Here is a 12,615-nt window from a genome sequence, read left to right on the forward strand (position 1 = left end):
CATCTGCCATGCCACTGCTACCCCCACAGGACACAACACCATGTCACAACATGACCCGCACAAGACCCCCATCCCACATGGCAAGCCATCCGTTGTGTCCCCATATAGTGCTAGAACCTGTTGCTACCCGTTTGATCATACATATAGAGAGAGCACCTACCACACTCGACATGTTCCCAGCAGTGCGTCCTCCCTTCTGATACCATTATTGACTGTATTATGAAAAAGTGCAGGGGAGGAGGAGGCAGAAGGAGCTGGGGGGCTGTATGTTCTGTCACTCGGGAACTTCCTGTCTCCTGGAGGGCACAAGTGGCGCTGGCCGTGACCGGAAGTGATGAGTGGAATGCAAATCCACCCGTACTTCCTGGTTGAGGTTGGGCGTGCATGCCACATGGAGGAGTGGCAACGCCATTCGATCCATACCCATATATACTGCTGTTGGCATGGGGTAGACCTACTTCAGCCCCCCCGGCTCCTTCTGCCTCCTCCAGGTGTCCCCTGGACTTTTTCATAATACAGTCAGTAATGGTATCAGAAGGGAGGATGCACTGCTGGGAACATGTCGAGTGTAGTAGGTGCTCTCTCTATATGTACGATCAAATGGGTAGCAACAGGTTCTAGCACGATATGGAGAAAAGGAGAGTTTGGGACTTTATATGAGGCACAGGAAGGCTCCTTCATCCCTGTATTGGATATATTTGAGGAGGAAATGAGACTTTAAATGAAGCGGTTGAAATGCAGAGGTGGTAATAAAAATATAAAGTTTTATTCATATCAGGATAAGTGATAGAGTAATTTCATATATATACACATATAAGCACAAGGTATGGAAATGGTAGTACAAGGGTATATAAATATAACATGAAAAAAGATTGATTCATGGTGATCAATTAATAATATATTACAGCAATATGGCCTGAAAATGCCGAACACAGCATGGCCGGCACCTGTAATGATAGTCGCATAGTAGGAATCTACAAATATTGGGTTCATATTAATGACATCATCGGAGCATAATATGTGTCTCTGTAGCATCCAGTAGCTCTACGCGTTTCGTGGAAGTATCTCCACTCGTCAGGAGCAGATGCGACAGATTCCTGTAAATTATACAAATATGGTAAACCACACTCTGTTTGAGGGTAAAAAGTGGTATAAAAAGTTAACCAAGTACAATCACCAACCCCGGAAGTGAGTGCAATAGGGGGCGAGCAAAACACGGTGAACTGGAAGCATACACCACATCACGGGAGCTGAGGCGGCGTAATTGTACACAAACAGCTTGGGGTGATGGTAAGGTGCCCGGGGTGGTCTCCATGAACAAAAGTGCTGGCTTATGAGTTTGCAAATCGAAATGTCTGGAAACAAAATAAAAGTGTGTGTAAAATAGAGTATTGGGGGGGGGGTAAAGGAACAAGTGAAGTGCGTGTGAAATGAAGTGATAAATTGGATGTATAAATATAAACCCAATGTGTCCGCATGTGTTGGTAGTGGGGGAAAAAATGTGATGTGAATTATAAATGGTGTAATGGTGTAATGTGTATAAGGTGAGCTGACCTGAATAATAAAAAATGACAAAAAAAACCCCCAAAAAACCTGATTGATTACAAACAAAAAACTAGAGCCTGGTGATAAAATAAAAAATGTGAATGTGTATTATACTCTATTGCCCCGTACACACGGTTGGATTTTCCGATGGACATTGTCCGATCGGAGCGTGTTGTCGGAAATTCCGACCGTGTGTGGGCTCCATCAGACATTTTCCATCGGATTTTCCGACATACAAAGTTGGACAGCAGGAGATAAAATTTTCCGACAACAAAATCCGATCGCGTCAATTCCGACCGTGTGTGGCCTGTTCCGACGCAGAAAGTGCCACGCATGCTCAGAAGAAATTCCGACACGGGACAGCTCGTTCTGGTAAACTTAGCGTTCGCAATGGATACAGCACTTTCGTCACGCTGCAATGTTCAAAATGGTTTAATACAGCGCACTCTCTTCTTCTTTATAATGTGACAAGAATGAAGTCGTTTTGCTGCTCATATTCACACACACTTCTCACAAACTTCTTTCGTTACTATTTATCGGGATTCCCTCAATATATTTACATTTCTCACATCTGACAACATATTTTTTTTTTTTTTTTTTACTTTAATGTAGAATCTTTTTTTGTGTTTCTCTTTTTTATTTTTTTTTTTTGGTGATTTTGATTTGTACTCCCGAAAATGTTTGTGTGTTTTTTGTGACAAGTTCCCACAACACCATTGATATGTTGTTCTATTTAATCTGTAGGAGATTGTTTGGTGTTGTTGTCTCTTGTTAATTTCACATTGTACTTTAGAAATGTACCTGAATCGTCACCAACAAACTGTCCTTTTTGGATGAAAACACACACAGGAGAGTAGAATTTACCTAAAAATATTTTATTAAGGGGTCACAACTATAAACAAAGAGGGAGGCAACGCTGGAGAAACTGCAGAAGTGGGTGAAGCCTTGGACCCCCAGGGCAGACATCAATTATTTAAAAGCAAAATTGGTGGCCTGAGGAGTCCATATCTAAGGGAGTGCAGTGTGGTCCAGAAGTCCCAGAGATCCGGAAAGCAGCAGATGACATCTGTGTCCCCAGGCTGTGGTCATACGAGAGACTGCATCTTCTGTCAGACCAGACTGAACCCAGGGCCATCACTCTTTGGTCTTCCTTCCACGCTTCCTTCCAGCCTTTGGCTGTGGTGGTGGAGTTGTGGCAGCAGGAGGAGGAGGAGGAGGAGCATCGTCGATCTCAATGACATCCGTCTTGTGTGTCAGTTCCCCACTTTCCCCCTTACGTAGGACTTTATAAATCAGGTCCTCAGAGATCTTGCGTTGGCCCTCCTGCATGCCCAGCAATTTGGTGGCAGCCATGCAGGCAAAGGCCTCTTCAGGACTGGGGAAGGCTCTGAGGGACGCAGAAGCCTCCTGGATCAGCCTGTATGCTGAATCCTGCACGGGACTGGGAGTGGCCTTCCTGGCTCGTTTATGTGGCAGGCGGAGGGGAGGAACCTGAGACTCAGTCAGGCTGCGACTTGTCCCAGGCTTCTCTTGGCTGACACTTAGCCCCGCCTCCTCCTGGCTGCCACTAATCCCCGCCTCCTCCTGACTGCCACATTCCACAGCCTCCTCCTGGCTGAGGTCTTCCTGTGTATGAAAAAGGGACATAGTTTTAGTATTTTTTACATCAATCACACACAATTTTCACCTCCTGACTGCTGCAAATTCAATGTTAACAAATATAACAGACTATCCTTCTGAGCCCAGCATTTTGCATTCTTGTCCCAATTTTGGGTGACCACTACTGTCTATTGATATGTAAAACACTTTTTTTAATCAGCAATTAATGATCAATAATAACATCTAGTAAACATCATTTATTTATTGCCCAGAAATCTGTAGAACAATGCTATACCTGGCTCCAGCTGGGCTCCTCCACTTCTTCCTGGCTGGAAGGGCCAGGTTGGACATCAGAAGCCTCAGCTGGGATGGAAGGAAGCGTGGAAGGAAGAGTAGAGAGGGATTCCCTGACTTCAGTGTGGTCTGACAGAAATCGCAGTCTCTCATAGTACCACAGCCTGGGGACATAAACGTCATCTGCTGCAGCTCCGGACCTCTGGGAATCTGTGACCTTCTTGCGCTCCCTAAGATAAGTGCTCCTCAGGCCACCAATTTTAGCTTTTAAATAAGGGATGGTTGCCGTGGGGACCACCGGCTTCACCAACTCCAGCAGTTTCTCCAGCGCTGCCTGCCTCTTCTGTTTGTGATTATAGTGGGGGTGTCTCACTTGCCACAGACAGGGAAGCTCCCTGTACTTGTCTATGAACAGGGGCAGGAAATTGTGGTCGTTGAACCCATCCATTTTCTCTGCAAGACACAACACAAGACAAACCCTAATGTCAGGCCAAACTCCCCTAATCTTGTTACAATATAGGCTTCCATTTCGAAGCAGTATAGGCCCAAGTTTAGATCCTACCTTCGTTAGCACGATCGGCGTCTCCGATGCTCCTTCCTCCGCTCACAGATCGTACGTAAGACGTGCGCGTTACGATTTATACACACTGCGCATGCGTATAACTCCGCCCTCCCCTGACATTCTTTCTATTCTATTCCCCGCCCCTTTTCGTTCAGCGCAGTGGGGGAAGAGCACATGGCGGATAGACAGCAGGATCGTGCTAATTACAGCAACGAGAAGGAGGAGGGGGAGGAAAGACCGGAGCCTGAAACGTTACGATCCAGAAGGAGATGTAAGGACTCAAATATGTCCTTTGGGGAGATGTTGGAGATGGTGGACATCCTGAAGAAGGCCGACTATGATGGAAAGTATGGGCCTTACCCCAACCACAATGTCCGAAAGGCCAAGATCATGGCGAAAGTGGTCAAGAGTCTGCACCGGAAATTCGGGGTACGTCGATCGAAAGATCAGCTCAGGAAGCGGTGGTCGGACCTGAAATTACGAGAACATGAGCAGTACAGAAAGATCCGGAGAGTGCTGCAAAAAAGTAAGTATTTGTGCTGTGTTCCTATTCTTTTTGGGTTTATTACGTTCGTGCTGCTCCATGTGCTTTTAGGAACTGTTGTACAGTTTAAAATGGCAGCTTTCATGTTCATGGGCACATTATTCGTTCGGATCCAACATTTTTATTTCGGACGATAAAATACCATTGTTTAGGCCATATGCATTTGGCCACCATTTTTAACGCCCTATACTTGTCTTCAAAGAATTGGGTTGTGTAGATGGCTTTGTTACTAGAATGAAATGCAAACTAGATTCTGTGTAAGGAGAGGACACTGAGCAGCTGTTTTCACATCTGGACACTGGAGCACTAGTGTGGGACCCCAGAACACCTTTTTTATTAGGGGGCCCACACAGGTGCTCCAGTGTATACTATAGGGGGGGCTACATCTGTGAAGCTTGTACTAAACAGGTAAAGTATTGCAGCTTGACAAAGGACACTAAAAAAGCTACATCTTGGAACTCTGCTAAAATAGATCATTGTACCCCACTTCCAAGCAATGTTTCATCTTTCTAGTTCTGCCATCAAATATCTGTGTGCTAATTATACCATTTTTGTTTTACATAGGGGAGAAAAGACTCGGAGGACACCCCTCATCCGAGGAGACCAGAGCCCCCACCCCTCTGGAAGAAGGGGAAATCCCCCCAACACAAGATGAGCAGGAGGAAGAAGACATGGTGGAACTAGTCACCACAACAGGTGAGTGTCTGCAACCACAGGTAAGAGATGGATAGCGGCATATTTTTTAGACCTAATTTATTTTGGGGTTCCTCTCTTTTTAGGTGATCGTGAGGTTGTGGATGAAGATCTTTTCACATCAGAAAGTGCCCAGATCCTGATCAGGGAGATCATGGGGTGTAATTTACAATTGGAAAACATCAAGCAAAACATCAATGATGTTATTCCAAAATATAAAAACATCATTGATGTTTTGGGGCGAGTTTAAAGCCCCTCCAAATCACTTTCTTCTTTTGTGTGCTACAATGTGCTAAATGTTTTTGTGATTTTTCCCAAAGCCAAATTTGGAGGATGCACACAGTGTGCCAACATGTGCTATCTGCCATCACGGGAGATCAATGGACGCGTTTTGGGGGTGCAACCCCTTCCTCAATAATAAAGTAGCGGTGAGGAAGGGCTTTCTCCCCCAAAACACGTCCCTTGATCCCCCGTGATGGCAGGTCGCACATGTTGACATTGTGAAATTTGTGTGCATCTTCCAAATTTGGCTTTTCCAGGGGTGATTTCACCCCATCTGAACGCAATATCAAACACAGTTCCTAAATACTCATGTCTGATATTGCCTTCAGGTTCTACCAAATGTGAACTTTGTAAGATCAAGATTTGTGTCTTTCTTGTGGGTTTTACACAGGCCTGTTTTCTATAAAATGGACATTTTGATTTTGGATAATGACACCACAAAAATTGTTATACAACAAACATGTCGGTTTGTCAGAAAAACCTTTGGTAAATGCACATGTGATTGTGCAGGTATTAAAAAGATTGTTCATCAAGAATGTGTGGATTATTGTCTCAACGCTACAACACTTTTGGGGTGATGTAATTGTTGTTTTATGAGAAAATGGGGGTTATTTCCTAAGGGCAAATACACTTTGCACTACAAGTGCAGTTTCAGTGCAGTTGCAAGTGCACTTGTAGTGAAAAGTGTCTTTGCATTTAGTAAATAACAGCCAACAGTGCTTTGTATAAGGTTACACAATCATGACATTTTCTGCACTCCACACATTTCTGTCAGGGTCAGCTCAAACAAACACGAGCAGTAAATGTCCACAAAGAAGAGCCTGGGGGGAGATGCCTGTCGAGAACTTGAGGTCCTGCAGACTTCTCCCTGTGGCCAAATACCGCAGGGTAGCGACGAGCCTCTGCTCCGGAGTGATGGCTTGCCTCATGCAGGTATCCTGCCTTCTAATATAAGGGGTCAGCGAAGCCAACAAACGGTGAAATACGGGGTCCGTCATCCTGAGAAAGTTCCTGAAATCATCAGGATTATTCTCACGGATCTCACGGAGCAAAGGCATATGAGAGAACTGGTCACGCTGAAGCAACCAATTCTTGGTCCATGAACTCCTCCCCACCCTGTTCATGGACTGGACTTGTGTCAAGGTCAGGACCCCAACACCAAGCCCCCGCACAGCACGAACTCTACGAGGAGTACGCATACGAAACATGGCTAGAAAACGGTCGGCTGCTCAGAACGAAGTAACAGAACGCACTGAAGAACAGCAAGGCCTGTGAAGAGCGACCTGAAAAACAGCAACGAGCAGGCAAGATCACACAGAAAACTCCGATACGAACTGACTGCATGCACTGAAGAGCAGATACAAACCCACAAGCATAAACTGAACGGCAGAAAACGATCTGAAAGCCACGAGTCTGAAAAAGCGCGAATCGTCTCTCACCAAACTTTTACTAACACGAGATTAGCAAAAGGAGCCCAAAGGGTGCCGCGCTTGGTTCTGAACCGGCCTTTTCTAGTCTCGTCGTACGTGGTGTACGTGACCGCGTGGTTGTCGATCGGAAATTCCGACAACTTTGTGCGACCGTGTGTAGGCAAAACAAGTTTGAGCCAACATCCGTTGGAAAAAATCCTAGGATTTTGTTGTCGGAATGTCCGAACAAAGTCCGACCGTGTGTACGGGGCATATCACTTATCCTGATATGAATAAAACGTTATATTTTTATTACCACCTCTGCATTTCAACCGCTTCATTTAAAGTCCCATTTCCTCCTCAAATGTAGCACGATATGGGGACACAACGGATGGCTTGCCATGTGGGATGGGGGTCTTGTGTGGGCCATGTTGTGACATGGTGTTGTGCCCTGTGGGGGTAGCAGTGGCATGGCAGATGACTCTGTGCGGAGAGAATATTTGGTGAGTGGTTAATGATAGCAGTGCATAGCATGCATCATGTGATGGATGGACATGGTGGGCAGAGCTCACTCATGTAGGTGTGGCAGGCTCTGGTGGGCGTTCACCCATACATGTGATTGTGGGTATATTAAGAGGACGATAGAGGAGGTCAAACTACCATCACTGTGGCTCTGAGGAAGGGGGTTCGCCCTCATAACGCGTAAGCCATTTGCGATGCCATCTGGTTCCTCCAAATATCTGGTCCAGGTTGTAGGCGTCTAGAGATACTACTCGCAACTGCCGGAGTATTGATAAGTCTTTTTTTGAAGCTTGTTTGTGAGTATATTTCGCCCTCCTGTTCTCTTTGTATGGATGTAATGTTCACCTAGGAATGGTGGTGGAGATCTCTCAAAGTAAGAACACTTCCTTGAATGTTTATATACTGTAAATAAAATAATTAATTCTGCAGTGAAAAAAACTGTAAAGCAATAAATAATATATAAACTGGGTCATCCACTTCATCCATAAAGACATTGTGATTCCAGATCTTCTAGATCACATAGAAGGAGGACTCATCGATAATTTCATACATTTGTTTGGAAGGATAGAAGAATCCTCAGAAGGGATCATGTAGGATGACAGGAAAGTCTCCTGACTGGTGAGATCATCCAAACATAATGATTACATCCATGAACTGGAGCTCGTTGGGGTGATAAAGCCAATCTGTAAACACTGTGTAGACGTTATCCAAGAACTCAGCACACTCCAGGTGTGGGGAAAGTCTCAAGGTGGATTTATCCTGTCATTTATTATAGGTAGAAATGTCCTCACATGAACTTCCATAGGGACCACGAGACTACATATAACTTGTACAGTGTCCCCAGGACTCCAGGTGGCTTTAGACTGTAATTAACTGCTTCCTGTCAGGCCTATAGGAGAATGACGGCCGAATGGAAGCTCTCCCATCCTGGGTGAACATCATATGAAGTCTTCCAAGTCTAGTAGCCATGCTGCAGCTCCACCAGATGACAGATCATTGTACTGGGCTGGTTGACGTACTATGTGTTCTCTGTGACCAATCACAGCGATCACATGACAGTTGTACACAATGAATGGCTTTCATTCATAGCCATTTACAGTGTATTATTGTGATGATCTCTGTGAATGGTCACAGTGATCACATGGTACAGACAGGGCCTATCACATCTGTACTATGTGATAGCTGTGACCAATCACTGCTATCACAGTAGTACACCCTGTGTCATTCATAAAAATGATTGCTTATAAAAGTGATCATCAAAAAATAAATAAAAAATAAAATCCTGATCACCTCCCCAGAATAGTACAGGGTCAATATGTTATTACTTCATGTGTCCCTATGTAAAAAAAAAAAAAAAAAAGATAATATTTGAAAATAAGTTATTACTTTATATATATATTTTCACATACTGCAACCAGTCAACATCCCTAATCACCACCACAACAGTCATATGATGGCGCTGTACTGCTCTGGTGATGTAAAAAAAAAAATTGTAAAAAAATAAAATGATTCTTTATTTTCCATAAAATTGTAACAAGGTCCCAGGCCTCCTTCGGTCTAATGAATACATCCAGGGCCAGAGATAGCTGACATCCTTCTGAAGAAACTTCTTAAATGCAAAAGAGATTTTATTTCTCTTAACATAACTTTTGGGAGAGAGGGTTAGGGCCAGGACACCCTTAGGTAGTTGCAAGATTAATTGGCAGACTCTCAGACTTCAACAGAAGGACAGCTATGCAGGGAAAGGCATCCAGAAAGACACAACATCTGCATGTATAGGAATGCTGTCTTCTATGACAAGCGTGCCCCACGGCCACCTGCAGAGGATGCACCATGTCCACGACCAGCACTGTTGACTGTAGACACAGAGCCTGCTTGACCTCTTTTAGTGGCCTGTGAGCGTCTGCCTCTCCTCGGTGGCTGATGGGTGGCCCTGATGGGTTTTACTTCCTCTTTTGCTCGCTGCTGCAGCCTGCAAATGAAAAGCATAATGGGCTAGTATGCAGCACATACTAGCCCATTATGTGCCACTTACCTGCAAAAAAATCCAGCGATGTCCCCTGTGTGGGCAGCATCCATCTTCTGGCCCTCTTCCTTCCGGGCCGCGGACTCTGGCTCTGTGATTCGCCAGAGCCGCGTGACGTCATTCCCGCGCATGCGCACGGAAGCCGCGATTAATGGCATAGGCTAGGGAAGAAACGGCACTTAGTTTTGTTTCTTCCCCACGCATGCGCTGTTGGAATTTCTGGCGGACTACAAGTGAAATATCTCCTAAACGGCGCACATTTAGGAGATAATTCCACTACCTATAGGTAAGCCTTATTCTAGGCTTACCTATAGGTAGAAGTCCAAAAAGTGGGTTTACAACCACTTTAAGTAGATGCAATGATATTTGGCAGACTCCGAGATTTCTTTAGGTAGACAGCTATTTAGGTGAAGGCCTCCAGCTGGATAACACTTATAGGTAGGACCGCTGTCTCCTATAGCAACAAATTTTGTAACAGTCACTAACCGTAGTTGTACTTAACTATTGGTAACACAGAATAGGTCTTCTCTTACACTACAGTCTCCCACTTAGATTTTGAGCTCCTAGTCTCTCACTAGACTGCCAGATCCAATCACCACTGAATCTCCTGAGCTCTTCCACGCTAACAAACTGTATATTCCTCAAGCGTCACCCCCACTATCCTGCTGGGTCCCTGGCTTGGCACTTGCTGAAGCTTTCCCACTTCTTCACCATCCCTGGCTGGTGAGAAGATTGCTCTGGTACTTGCTCCCTCTTACTCACTGTAGTCTCCGGTAACAAGGTGGATGGTCCCTTCATGGTGACAACTTCCCCTCTACCTCCAACCACAACTGGTTCCCCGGCTGGTGGAACCTTTATCCTTGGTTGGAGTCCAATCCTGTAGCCCCAACCCTATGCTGCTTCTCTTGTTCCTGGATTGGCATCAGGCAGCCTACAGCCAGGAGTCCCCGGGATAGGCCGCAGGCTTACGGCCTAGCAACCCGGGCAACATAACAAACGTCCACCCAGACAGTCATACAGGTGGCACAGAACAGCGATCACCTGACTTCAGCAAAATAAATAGGCTCTCCCAGCAGGCCAAGGGACCAAAGAGACCCCTGCTAATTGGCTGAGACACCCCATCCATTCATGATTTCATTTTGCTAAGCCCTTGTCATTCTAATGTCACCAGCTACAGTACCACCTAGTGACAGAAGAGAAAAGGTGCAGCAATTCCAGAATTAGAGAGGAATCAGTGGATCTTCTAACAATTAACCAGGATAACTACTACCTGGCAAACTAAATTTAATAGTAACCCTGCCTAAACACCAGTGTGCTACACTGTTATTCAGAGAAAAGGGGCAGGAATCCTGTTTTGGTATTCTCCATCTCTCTGGGTGCCATCTTTACTACCTGGCCTGATATTTAAGGGCGGTGTACACTACTGTGAGCTGGGCAGTCTCTGAAAAAATTGGGACATCAACAAACCAGTCACATGTCATTTCCCATATCTGACCCTATGGTGGTGATCTCTATATCTCTCCATGATTAATAGACTTTTGTTCTTATACCTGATAGAAAGTTCAATGACAGTGAGTATACTTTTATGGGCTCCTAGTACTATGGGTGACATCCAAGTCATACATAGATGGTATCGGTGGTCCCTGGAGAAATGTTTATGTGGACATCTGTGCATTATTAATTACAGGCTAAATCCACCTGGAGACCTGGGGGCACTGTAAAAATTATATATGTAGTCATGTGGTCCCTGTGGAAGTCCGTCTCCAGAAATGTTTAATTATTATTATTATTTTACAGGATTTAGGTCCGGTTCACACTCATGCGCTGTGATTTTGTTCCATTTTTTGTCCTTTGTGAGGTGCGAATTTACCGTAAATTTCAGAAGTTGGACATAGCTGTGATTGATATTCTAGTATTCTAGCCAATGGAATCATAATGTAAAAAAAAAAAAAAGGTGTTAACTTGTTAACCTGTGCACTTTTGTGGAGAGTAGTGTGGTGGAATTCGCACATATGTGAACCATCAATGCGATTCAAGAACGATTTACATTGATGTCTATGGAGACTAAATTCGCAACCCAACGCAGTAAACTCGCACAAGACCCTTTTTTTAATTGCATCGCATTCGTAGAGGAATCGCAACGCATGTATGTGAACGACAGTCATTGAAAACAACGACTTTAGGGATGACGTGCGAATTTAAAGTGTTTTTGACGCATCACATCCGTCTTGAACTCGCATCAGTGTGAACCGGGCCTTATAGAGTGCCATTAGTTTGCACAGCGCTTTACACTCTAAGGGGAGACAGTACAGTTACAATACAAGAGGGTTAAGAGAGCTTTGCTCATAAGAGATTACAATCTAATGGGGTGAGGCAAGTGGTAGAAAAGGTTATAACTGTGGGGGATAAGCTGATAGAAGAGTTAAAAGTTGAAAATGTTATAGGCTTCCCTGAAGAGATGAGTCTACCTATGATACATTCAAGGTTAAACCCACCTTGAGACCTTCTCCACACCTGGAGTGTTGTGAGTTCTTGGATAACGTCTACACAGTGTTTACAGATTGACTTTATCACCCCAACGAGCTCCAGTTCATGGATGTAATCATTATGTTTGGATGATCTCACCAGTCAGGAGACTTTCCTGTCATCCTACATGATCCCTTCTGAGGATTCTTCTATCCTTCCAAACAAATGTATGAAATCCTCGATGAGTCCTCCTTCTATGTGATCTAGAAGATCTGGAATCACAATGTCTTTATGGATGAAGTGGATGACCCAGTTTATATATTATTTATTGTTTTACAGCTATTTTCACTCCAGGATTTATTCTTTTATTTATGTAAGCCTTCAAGGAATTGTTATTACTTTGAGAAAGCTCCATCACCATCCCTATGTGAACATTACATCATTGCAATTTATGTTTTCCATCTTCACTATGAATGGATTGATAGATATTTTTATGCTTTATTATATATTTTTGCATTTTCTCACCAAAAAGAAAACATTTCTGGAGTTATTGGTTTTATTAGGTATACCTTTGTTTTTAAATATATGAAAATCCTGCGAGCTACCCTAAAATACCCCCTAGCTACAATTAGCATCAGGTGAGGTTGATACAAAAAGGGTCTGGAGGATCTTA

Source organism: Aquarana catesbeiana, unplaced genomic scaffold (assembly GCF_042186555.1).
Source record: "Aquarana catesbeiana isolate 2022-GZ unplaced genomic scaffold, ASM4218655v1 unanchor236, whole genome shotgun sequence".
Classification (NCBI taxonomy): Eukaryota; Metazoa; Chordata; class Amphibia; order Anura; family Ranidae; genus Aquarana; species Aquarana catesbeiana.